The following is a 12,131-nucleotide window of genomic DNA, read 5'->3' as shown; positions in this document are numbered from 1 at the left end:
AGTCAGTTAAATTGAGAGAGCCCTGGAAAGGTAGGTTAAGGACTGTTTATTATCTGGAGTTTGCACTTCAAATTTTGCAATCTGGGAGTTGGCCATTCAGTTAATCTAAAAAGTGATTAAGCCCTTGGGAAAAATGGGTTCACAATGACCAAATTCTGATTTTAATTAGGCACTAATAACCTAAAATGGCAAATCCTTCCTCCTAGAAGGGAAGTTTACATAAGATTAGAATTATCAAGAGCTATAAATCAAGACCAGGGAGCAACTTGGTGAACATATAGTATTTGAATAATGTAGTATCCCTAAGGGAAATCCTGTCCCAACCTTTAGTTTAAGTTAGGGCTCTTCTCTCCTTAACCATGATCCTGTTTCTTTCTAGTACCCTTTCAAAAATGATCCAAGTTGCTCCATTTAGTATTTTTGGTTATAAGAACGTTTCTTTAACCAAACATTCCAAATTGCTTCATAAAAAACACATTTAGTGAGCACTCATAACAATAATAGCTAATATTAATCGAGCATTTACTATATGAAAGGTTCTACTCTAAATGTTTTATATGGATTCTCTTCTTTAGCTCATATACCCACTCTATGAAATAAGTATTATTATTACACCCCCCCCCCTTTTTAAAATTCTCACTTGAGGATTTTTTTTCATTGTTTTTTTTAAACTTTATTTTTGTTTAAAATATTACAGATGTACTTTTTTCTCCCCAATGACTCACTCCACTCCGTCCCACCCCTCTCCCCAGTCCCTCTCCCCGCCATTGTCCATGTCCTTGGGTTGTGCATATATGCATATTAAATTCTTTGGTTTCTCTATCCGCTTCCACCCACCCACCCTCCTCCAACCCTCTGACATTCGTCAGTCTGATCTGTGCTTCCATGTCATTGAATCTATTCTGTTCATCAGTTTATTAAGTTCTTTAGATTCCACGTATAAGTGAGATCATGTGATTTTTGTCTTTCTCTGCCTGGCTTATTTCACTTAGCATAATATTCTCCATGTACATCCATACTGTCTCAAAGGGTATGAGATTCTTCTTCTTTACAGCTGTGTAGTATTCCAGGGTGTAAATGTCCCACAGCTTTTTTATCCACTCATCTACTGATGGGCACTTGGGTTGTTTCCAGATCTCAGCTATTGTAAATTGTGCTGCTATGAACATAGGGGTGCATATATTCTTTCCAATTGGTGTTTCAGGATTCTTAGGATACATTCCTAGGAGTGGAATCACTGGGTCAAACGGCAGCTCCATTTTTAATTTTTTGAGGAACCTCCATACTGTTTTCCATAGTGGCTGCACCAGTCTGCATTCCCACCAGCAGTATATCAGGGTTCTCCTTTCTCCACATTCTCGCCACCACATGTCGTTTGTTGATTTGTTGATGGCAGCCATTCTGACAGGTGTGAAGTGATACCTCATTGTGGTTTTAATTTGCATCTCTCTGATGATTAGCAATGTTGAGCCATTGTTTTTCAAAGAGAGTGTAAGGGAGGGAGAGAGAGAGAGAAATACTGATGTAAGAGAGACACATGGATTGGTTACCTTCTGCACAAGCCCTGACCAGGGCAGGGGATTGAGCCTGCAACCAAGGTACGTGTCCTTGGCAGGAATTGAACCTGGGACCCTTCAGTCCTTGTGGCCGACACTCTAACCACTGAGCCAAACTGGCAAAGTCACCCTTCCCTTTTTGTCAAAAGAAGAAACTAAACCATGCACAAGTTAAGTATGGTGCTACCCAAGGCCACACTGTTAGGAGTAGTGATTCCAGAATCTGTGCTAGTACACAGTTTGTGATTTTGCCTCCATCTTACTTGTGGTAGTTGAGACATGAGAAATGATTTGGTATAATCTATTTTCATTTTTAAGATGAATGAATAGAAAAAGTTATGGGAGACTGATGTAGAAAATGAAGTTGCCAGCTTCCTGACACCCTATGGCCTGGAAATCAACCACTTCAATTAAGAAGGGCAACTTGTGTTATAAGAAGAAAATGTTTTCTTTTTTCTTTTTATATACTTCCATGGAGTAAAATTGATGATAATATAGAATAATAAAGCCAAATAAAAATGTGGTAATGCAAAGATAGTAAATTAAATGGTTCTGGAAATAAAATCTCTCCCACTCCCTCCCCTTCCTCCTCCATTTCCTTCTTCCTTCCTCCCTCCCTTCCTCCCTCTCTCTCTCCTGTAAGCTTTTAGAATGTCCTCTCTTATTGCTTCTTCTGATCAGGTAAAATCCACCCTCTTTAGGTTGAGAGGAAGTTCAGTCATCAAACAGCTTAAGCTTTGGACTCTCCAGAGCAAGCATTGCCAGCTTGCTGATTTATGTGTGGTTTTAGTGATGAGAACTACTGTCTAACATGGATTTAGGTGAGAACACCAGAGACTTCTTTGGGAAACTTTGTGCTGCATTAATTTCTAATAGGTTAGGGCAGTGATTTTCAAACTTTTTAATCTCATGGCACACAAACTAATTACTAAATTTCTGCAGCACACACAAAAATATATTTTTTTGCTGATCTGACAAAAATAGGTATAATTTTGATTAATTCACACTGGATGGATAGTGTTGTATTGTCTGTTGTCATTTTTTTATTTGACAGTCTAAGGGAAAAGAGGCCAATGCCCCTGACTAAATAGTCAGGTGTTGCATGTTTTAAAAATTCTTGTGGCACATGGGTTGAAAACCACTGGGTTAGAGGCAGCCCAATCTGTGATTGTGTGCATAGAGGCATCATTTGGTCTTGATATCTGTTATTTATTACATTTTAAGCTGTAACCTTATTCCTGATATTCTATGTTCCTTCTTTCATGTATTTTTAAATTTTCCTTCTTTTGCCTTTGGGGAGTGGATGACTGTAAACTGTATGTTAAACACAGTGATTTTCCTTTTGCTGTCGTTCTCCATACTTTTATTGTTTTGTACAAAAATACAAGTGCTTTTGCTGCTGACCTGACACAAAAATAAGGAAGTAGACAAGCCAAACTATAAAAATCCTTTTGTAAATAAATAAAGTGCTCCGTGCAAATATTGTTTACTAATAAATAACACATGACTTGTCATGCTGAATGAAGCTGGATAGTGTTTTTATACCCACCACGCATTTGAATATGGTACAATTTATTTACCTCATTGTACTAAAAACAGTGATAACACTTGCAGGAACACTGACTTTTGCCAGAGGTACTGTAAGCCTAAAGGGACAGAGAAATAGCATTTGCAAAGAAGGAATATTATCTATATTTTAACTATTAGTATTTTGGGCAAAAGGGGGAAGTTGCACAGGCATAAAAATGGAGGAGCCATTCTAAAATTGAGGAGGAATGTTTAATCCAAACAAGTCACTATGACATGAACATAGGTCAGAGTGGGTAAAACTTTTAATCTGTCTGTCCAGCGTTGTCTCTGCTTTTGATGTGCTTCCATGACTCATAAGTTGTTTCTATTCAATTTCTTCATAGAAGAATGGAACTAATTTGATGCAGTTTGATGGCAGCATGTTTTCATGGTCTGTATGGCAAACAGGTTGAGTTTATAGTGTGAACATGCCTTTTTAATCTCTTTGAAGGTTAATTTTGGAAGCAGGATCTGCTCCTGGGGATTCTTTTGACTAGCTTTCTGGCCAATGAAATGCCATCAGTCTGGATGGAATCATACATCCCAGCCTTTGCCACTTCTTTTCTTTTGTGAGTTTTCTTTTTCATATTCTAGCAACATAAGAAAAAGAGATAAGGCAGGGAGAGAAGCTACACTGGTTTCATTCAGGGACCAAATGCAAAGTGCCTGGATATGGGATACTTAGGAGCTAACGCAGACACAGGAACACTGGTCTGCCTGCAACTCTGGAAGCTCTAGTTCTGACTGGGTGATCTTGGGCAAGTTGTTGTATTTCACTGGGATTGAGTTTTCTCATTAGAAAGATGAAGAATTAGAGTTGTTGCAGCTCTATAGTTACTATTCCATGGGTATAAGTAAAAGAGGGAAACTGATGTTCGTTTTACTCCTTAGGAAACTAGGCAAGGCTCTTGGCACCTGGCACAAGAGTGTGAACCTGGCAGTGTCCATGGGTTTTTTTTGTCCTCCTTAGTTTAAGGAAGACAGGCCTTTGGGAAAGATCTCTAATTGCATTTGTTGCTCTAAATTTGCACATAGAAGGGTTCTGATGTTCTGGTGCCCTGATAACATAGCTTCTTAGAGAGAAAAATACTTTTCAAGTCTACAGAGGCTCTTTAGTATTATCCTATGCTCTGCTAGGTCTGTACTGCTGACAGAGAACTACTGTGCCCTAGCAGTGCTGGGACTAAGTGGTTTCTATATGTAATTCCAGTATCTTTATAGAATTAGCTGTGCTTTTTAGTCTGAAACACTGCAGCAAAACTCTCTGGTATTCTGAGCTGGGGTATTTGGTTTAATTTCTTGGCCTCTCCATCACCTAAAACACAAACCTAAACCTCATCACCTTTCTGCAAGCTACATAGGAAATCATACAGGTGAGGTGCCCTGGCAGATCTACCAGAGCAACAGAGAGTTTAAATAGGCCTTCTCCTGGGCCTTTTAGACAAAGCTATGGTGTTAGTTTATTGATACCTAGTTACATGGCTGGAAGGAGTAAGAGTCCCAGTTATACAGATACAGTGACCTCATCCCCAGATAAGCATAATCCATTCTATGTTTTATTCTGGTTGTAAAGTAATAGGAGTTATAAGTGTGATACAAGATGTGTTATATGGAATATACCTCAATTCTCCATTTCTATAATGAAGATAATGTCTTTTCTTTTTTCATTACCATTGGGATATGTTTCCTGCTTTTTAGAAAAAAATTATCTTTATTGTTGAAAGTATTGCAGATGTTCCCCTTTATCCCCCCATTGATACCCCTACCCCCCCAACCTTCCCCTTACTATTGTCTGTGTCCATGGGTTACACATATATGCATTTAAGTTCTTTGATTAATCTCACCCCACCCACTCCCTCACCCCTGCATTCCCTCTGAGATTCGACAGTCTGTTCCATGCTTCTATGTCTCTGGAACTATTTTATTCATCAGTTTACTTTGTTCATTAGACTCCACATATCAGTGAGATCATGTGATACTTGTCTTTCTCTGACTGGCTTATTTTGCTTAGCATAATACTCTTCAGTTCCATCCCAAAGGGTAAGAGATTCTTCTGTTTTTGACAACTGCATAGTATTCCATGGTGTAAATATCCCACAGCTTTTTTACCCAATAATCTACTGATAGGCAATTGGGCTGTTCCTGGATCTTAGCTATTGTAAATTGTGCTGCTGTGAATATAGGGGTGCATAAATTCTTTCTGATTGGTGTTATGGGTTTTTTACAATATATTCCTAGAAGTGGATCACTGGGTCAAATGGCAGTTTCATATTTAATTTTTTTAGGAAACTCCATACTGTTTTCAATAGTGACTGCACCAGTCTGCATTCCACTAGCAGTGGACTAGGGTTCCTTTTTCTCCACATCCTTGCTAGCACTTGTTGTTTGTTGATTTGATGATGGTAGCCATTCTGAAAGGTGTGAGGCGATATCTTACCTGTTAGAATACATCACATAAACAAACAAACAAACTGAAAGACAAAAATCACATGATCATATCAATAGATGCAGAAAAAGCATTCCACAAAATCCAACACCGATTTTTGATAAAAACAGGGACCAACCACAACATAATAGCCATATATAACAAACCTACAGCCAACATCATACTCAATGGGCAAAAACTAAAAGCATTTCACCTAAGAACAGGAAAAAGACAGGTGTCCACTTTCACCACTCTTATTCAACATACTACCGGAAGTCCTAGCCACAGGGATCATACAAGAAGAAGACACAAAAAGCATCCAAATTGGAAAGGAGGAAGTAAAACTGTCATTATTTGCAGATGACATGTTATTGAACATAGAGAATCCTAAAAACTACTAGATTTAATATATGAATCTGACAATGTAGCAGGATATAAAATTATCACCCAGAAATTGATGACATTTTTATACACCAACAATGCACTGTCAGAAAGAGAAACTAAAAAAACAATCCCATTTACCATTGCAACAAAATAATTAAGATAATTAAGATACTTACAACTAAACTTAACCAAAGAGTTAAAAGGCTTGTACTTGAAAAATTACAGTACATTACAAAAAGAGACAGAGGAAGATATAAACAACTGGAAGAATATACCGTGTTCATGGATTGGAATAATTAACATCATAAAAATGTCCATACTACCCAAACCAATCTATAGATTCAATGCAATCCCTATTAAAGTACCAAAGGTTTATTTCACAGATCTAGAATAAATACTCCAAAAATTTATATGGGACTAAAAAAGACCCCAAGTTACTGCAATAATCTTGAGAAAGGAGAACAAAGTTGGAGGAATCACAACACCAGATATCAAGTTATACTACAAAGCCACTGTAATTAAAACATAAGAACTGTGCCTAGTACTGTCACAAAAACAGACTTAGAGATCAGTGTGACAGAACGGAGAACCCAGAAATTGACCTAAGCCATTATACTCAATTAATATTTGATGATGAGGGCAATAGCATACAATGGAATAAAGACAGTCTCTTCAGTAAATGGTGTTGGGAAAACTGGACAGGTGCATCAGAAAAAAATGAAACTAGACCACAACTTACACCATACACAAGAATAAACTCAAAATGGATAAAAGACATAAATGTAAGTCGTGAAACCATAAAAATCATAGAAGAAAACATAGGCAGCAAAATATCAGATATCTCTCATAGCAATATGTTTGCCGATACATCTCCTAGGACAAGGGAAACAAAAGAGAAAAACAAATGGGATTGCATCAAAATAAAAAGCTTCTGCGCAGCAAAAGAAACTATCAACAAAAGAAAAAGGGAGCCCACTGTATGAGAGAACATATTTGCCAATGATACATCTGATAAGGCGTTAATATTCAAATAATCCAATTAAAGTGGGCAAAGGACCTAAATAGATACTTCTCCAAAGTGCACATACAGATTGCCAAGAGACATATGAAAAAATGCTCAAAGTCACTAATCATCCATGAGATGCAAATTATAACAACAATGAGATATCACCTCATGCCCATTTCCTGCTTTAAAATGAGCATTTTAATATGTAATTTTTAAAAACATTTTTTACACTTTAAATAATTTTTTATTTTTCAGTTACAATTACCATAAAATATTATTATTATTATTTTTATTTTTAGTTAAAAAATAAAAGCCTATTCTTTTAGTTTAGTATTTCCAAAGAATCTAGCTCATCCTTGGCAGCCTGCATAGTGCCTGTCCAGAGGAACATGATGGGGAGGCATTTAGTCCCCATCATCCATCATCCGGCAGTAAACTCTTTACAGTGTTAGGTCTGGAGTTCTTCACACTGCTCTTGGTCAATCATTGACTCTGATTTTGGTCCAGAAGCCATCCAAAGAGAGCAAGGGTTGAGCCATCCTTAACTCATACCCAGATGAAACAACTTCCACAGAAAGGCTGGTCCTCCCCAGTAACCACGAAGCATCATATTCTAGTACAGCAAGGGCATCATTTTAGCCTTCATGAGGTACATGGACAGTCTCTTTGCTTTAGTCAAAGGGGAAGGTCTCTAGGGGCTGAGCGTTGTAGTCAAACTTGGCAAGAATCACGTGGTTGTAGCAGTCACCAGTGGACATGACGTGTAGCCATCATACTTCTTCACTGGTGGTTCATTCTTCATCATCAGAGAAATTGTTCTCTCAAGGATTCCTGACTGGGCTGCTACTGCAGCTGCAGTCTTTGATGTAGGAAGGTTGGTCCAGTCCCCAATCCCAAACACATTTATTTGAGTACTTCTTGTGCTGCAGAGTTTCTTTATCCACATCTGCCCAGCCAGCAGCATCCACCACAGGACTCCTCTTGAGGACATCCGGTGAGCTCATTGATGGTGTAACATGAAGCATTTCATATGAAATCACTTGGATCTCTCCAGGTTTGTCCAGGTTCTCAAACACAGCCTCTTGTTTATCAGTTCGGACTTCAATGATGTTTTGCTTGTAGTTCACAGTGAGGTCCCTCTCCTGGATGATCTCCAGCAGGGCATCTGCATACTTCTTCACCCCAAAAATCTCTCCAAGAGCAGTGTTGAAAATGATATTGGCTTTGGATCGCTTCCCTGTCTTCCTGAAACAGGCTTCTGATAAGTACATGATCTTCTGTGGGCCTCCAGCACACTTTATTGGAGTATTTGGAAAGGTAAAGATGGCATTGCCCTCCTTGAGGTCCTGCAGAGCTTTCCATGTCTTCTCTACCATACTAACTGAATAATTGGACCCTATTTTGGGATGGGAAAAACTTTCAGGCAGGCCTTTAATCTTCTCATAGTCCAGCTAGATTCTGAGAGCAATAATAAGATACTTGTAGGAGATCTCCTCACCGTTGTCTGTGCCGATGCAGTTCTTGTCTGTGTTCAGTTCAGCCACTTTAGCTTTGATCCATTCAACACCAGATGGAATCACACTCGCTGTGGGGCGGCCACAAGAGGACAACTGTTTGGCACCAGGACCCACCAGCGTCCAGATTGGCTGGTAGAAATGTCTCTCACTGGCTTCAACCATGGCCACATTTTCTGCACCCACTCTCCTCTTCATACAGGAGGCCATGGTGATCCCACCGCTACCCCCACCTAGCACCAGCACCTCATAGTGGCTCTTGGCTGTGAGGCCTGCCCCTGTGTGCAGCTGAAGTGGGCCAGCCTGCTGAGCACCCAGCCTGAGGAAGCATGTAAAGAGCCAGATATGGGGGCTGGACACCACGTCGACCTGTGGGGTCATCTTCACACTGGTTCCAGCTTAACCTCAGCCTACACTTAAGTAGTCCTAAATCCAGAGAACATGGGAACAGGGGAAGGAAGAATGCACAGACACATTCAACTGTTTATGTCCTTTTCACGGGTTTGGCAGTCAGCTGCTTTTCTCTTTCAAATTCCTTCTCTCGCTGCTGCTCCCTTTCCAGCTCTTCTTTTTGCTTCTTCTGCTGCAGTTTAAGTGCTCTTTTTTAAAATTTTGATGTCTTTTCATGAAGCATCAACATTTCTTTTCTTATGTTCACCAATTTGGCATGATAGTGTTTAGCTTCTGTGAACAAAGCATTAATATCCAACATAGAATGCCGTTCTTTAAATTTTGAAAGTTCTTGTTCCAGTGTGTCTAACAATACACCTTGGTTCTGTGTGAGTTCCTGGAGGGCTTGTTTTGATCTCTGCAGGTCTGGCAGTAGTGAGAAAGCAATCCTTCTGCCAGTTGCTCCACAGATTTATCTTCTACAGTCAAGTCCTCTATTAACCCTTCATCTGAAGAAGTGTCACTTAACCCGGTGCCTGCTCGGGTGGCCTAGCCAGGACCTAAAATATTATAATAATTTGAGATGTATAACATGACTTATTTTACTAAGTGATCACCCTGATAAATTTAGTACACATCTGACACCATACATAGTTATTACAATATTATTGACTATATTCCCTATGATGTACTTTTCATCCACATGATTATTCTGTAACTACCAATTTTTACATCTTATTCCCTTCACCTTTTTTTACCCACCCCCTCTCCATTTGGCAATCATCAAAATGTTCTCTGTATCTATGAGTCTTTTCCTGTTCTGCTTGTTCATTTATTTTGTATTTTAGATTCTAAATATAAGTGAAATCATATGGCATTTGTCTTCCTTTGCCTGACTTGTTTTACTCAGCACAATACCTTCTATGTCCCTTCATGTTGTAGATGGCAAGATTTCATTCTTTTTTTATGGCTGAGTCATATTCCATTCTATATGTGCACCACTTCTTTATCCATTCAAGTATTGATGGACAGTTAGGTTGCTTCCCTGTCTTGGCTATTGTAAGTAATGCTGCAATGAACATACAGATGCATGTGTTTTTTTATTTCATGTTTTGAGTTTCTTCAAATAAATATCCAGGAGTGGAATTGCCCAGTCCTTCTTTGTCTCTTGATATAGCCATTGTTTTAAAGTCTATTATGTCTGATATAAATATTGCTACCCCAGTGTTTTTGTTTGTTAGTTTGCTTTTATTTTCATGAAATATCTTTATACATCCCATTACTTTTAGTCTGTGTGTGTCTTCCCATTTAAGTCAAGTCTCTTGTACACAGCATATGTAAGGATCCTGTTTTGTTGTCCATTAAGCCTCTATATGACTTTTGATTGGAGTATTTAATCCATTTGCATTTAAAGTAATTGTTGATAGATATGTACTTATTACTATTTTATTATTCATGTTTTTTATCTTTTTTCCCCCTTCTTCTTAATGAAGGTCCTTTAACATTTCTTCTAATACTTGTTTGGTAGTAATGAACTCCTTTAGCTTTTTCTTTTCTGGAGGGCTCTTTATCTGTCCTTTGTTTCTAAATGATAGCCTTGCTAGGTAGAATAGTCTTGGTTGTAGATCTTTGCATTTCATCACTGACTATTTCTTGCCCTTCCTTTCTGGCCTGCAAAGTTTCTGTTGAGAAATCATCTGACAGCCTTATGGGAGCTCCCTTGTAGGTAACTAATTGCTTTTCTCTTGCTGCTTTTAGGATTCCCTCTTTGTCTTTAACCTTTGGCATTTTAATTATGATGTGTCTTGCTCTTTGGGTTTATCTTGTGTGGGACTCTGTGTGCTTCCTGGACTTGTATGTCTATTTCCTTCACTAGGTTAGGGAAGTTTTTCATCATTATTTTTTCTAACAGGTTTTAATTCCTTGTTCTCTCTTCTCCTTCTGGCATCCCCATGATACAAATTTTGGGCTGCTTGAAGCTGTCCCAGAGCCTCCCTTTTTGGATCCTTTTTTCTTTCTGCTCTTCTGATTGGGTGTTGTCTGCTTCCTTATCTTCCAAATTTTTTATTTGATCCTCTGTTTTATCTGCTTCAATGATGATTCATTTAAATTAGTGTATTTTTTTATTTTTAACTCTTTTTTAAATGTTTTCTGTATCGATTTTTATGTTTACTATATCTTTATTGAAGTTCTCACTAAGTTCACCTACTCTTCCCCTAAGATTTTGAGAATGCTTATGTTGGAATGAAAGCCCAAAAGTCTAAATTCAGGATCGATTCTGAAGAACTGATATGTAGCCTTATTGAAATTTAAGAGCTTTAATAGGAGAAACTTATATACATGGGCAAAGCAGCTGCTCCCAGTGGTGGCTATCTGGGAATAATCCATACCTCTCCCAGGCCAGGGTCTCTTTTTTATAGGGGGTTAATAGTAAGTCCATATGGTCGGTAGTCACATACACCACCAGAAAGAAAAATGAATGCCTAAGTTAACAGATAACATCAGTCAGTTATCGCAGTCTATACATTCATTAACCTCCTTTCTGGGGCCTGACGTTTATCTTTAGTCATCATTTTGGTTTTCTGGGTAGTCAGCCAAGCCCGAGGCTACAGAGACTTAAGGGTCCAACATTTCCCAGATTCCTTTGCTACTTGAGCAGTATTGCATCTTAGTGAGTTCCCTTATACTTTATAACCATTGTTTTGAATTCTGCATCTAGTAGCTTGCTTGTCTCCATCTTATTCAGTTCTTTTTCTGGAGTTTTGTTCTCTTCTTTCATCTGGGGCCTGTTTCTTTGTTTCCTCATTTTGGCTGCCTTCCTGTGTTTGTTTCTATGTATTAGGTAGAGATGCTACATCTCCTGGGCTTCTTAGAGTAGCCTTAAGTAGTAGGTGTCCTGTAGGGTTCCATTGGGCACTCCAGGTGCAACCCTCCACTCTATTGGGCTGTGTACACCCTCCTGTTGAAGTTGATCCTTGATTGCTATTGGCACCTCAGTGGGAGAGATTCACCCCTAGGCCCATCGGCTGTGAGGACTGGCTGTGATCATTATGGAGGATCTGCTGTGCAAGAGTTGACCCCACAGTGAAATCCTTACTTCAGCAGGGTTTAGGCGCCCTCTGAGTTTACCTCTTGAGTGTGACACTTGTGGAGATGGTTGGGTGGTGCTTTGACATGGGTTGAAACTGTACATCTTGTGCCCTGGCTCTGGGTCCTCTTGAGGGATGGAGGCCATAGCCACTGACTGTGCCCTGCCCAGGGACACCCAGTATGAGCTATAGATGTGC

General features: G+C 39.0%; 1 protein-coding gene and 1 pseudogene across 11 annotated transcripts in view; one reads left to right on the top strand and one right to left on the bottom strand.

Annotated features, from left to right (window-relative positions):
• SUGCT (succinyl-CoA:glutarate-CoA transferase) overlaps positions 1–12,131 on the top strand; it is an 844,228-nt gene that overhangs the window by 262,526 nt on the left and 569,571 nt on the right. The gene's annotated exons all lie outside the window — the stretch shown is intronic.
• On the bottom strand, positions 7,482–8,835 carry LOC308561717 (sulfide:quinone oxidoreductase, mitochondrial pseudogene; annotated as a pseudogene). Its single transcript has one exon. The product of its transcript is annotated as a sulfide:quinone oxidoreductase, mitochondrial pseudogene (transcript).

The sequence above is a fragment of the Miniopterus schreibersii genome (genome assembly GCF_964146895.1).
Source record: "Miniopterus schreibersii genome assembly, chromosome: 9".
Lineage (NCBI taxonomy): Eukaryota > Metazoa > Chordata > Mammalia > Chiroptera > Miniopteridae > Miniopterus > Miniopterus schreibersii.
Note: the sequence above shows the minus strand (reverse complement) of the source record. Positions and strands in the feature narration are given on the sequence as shown.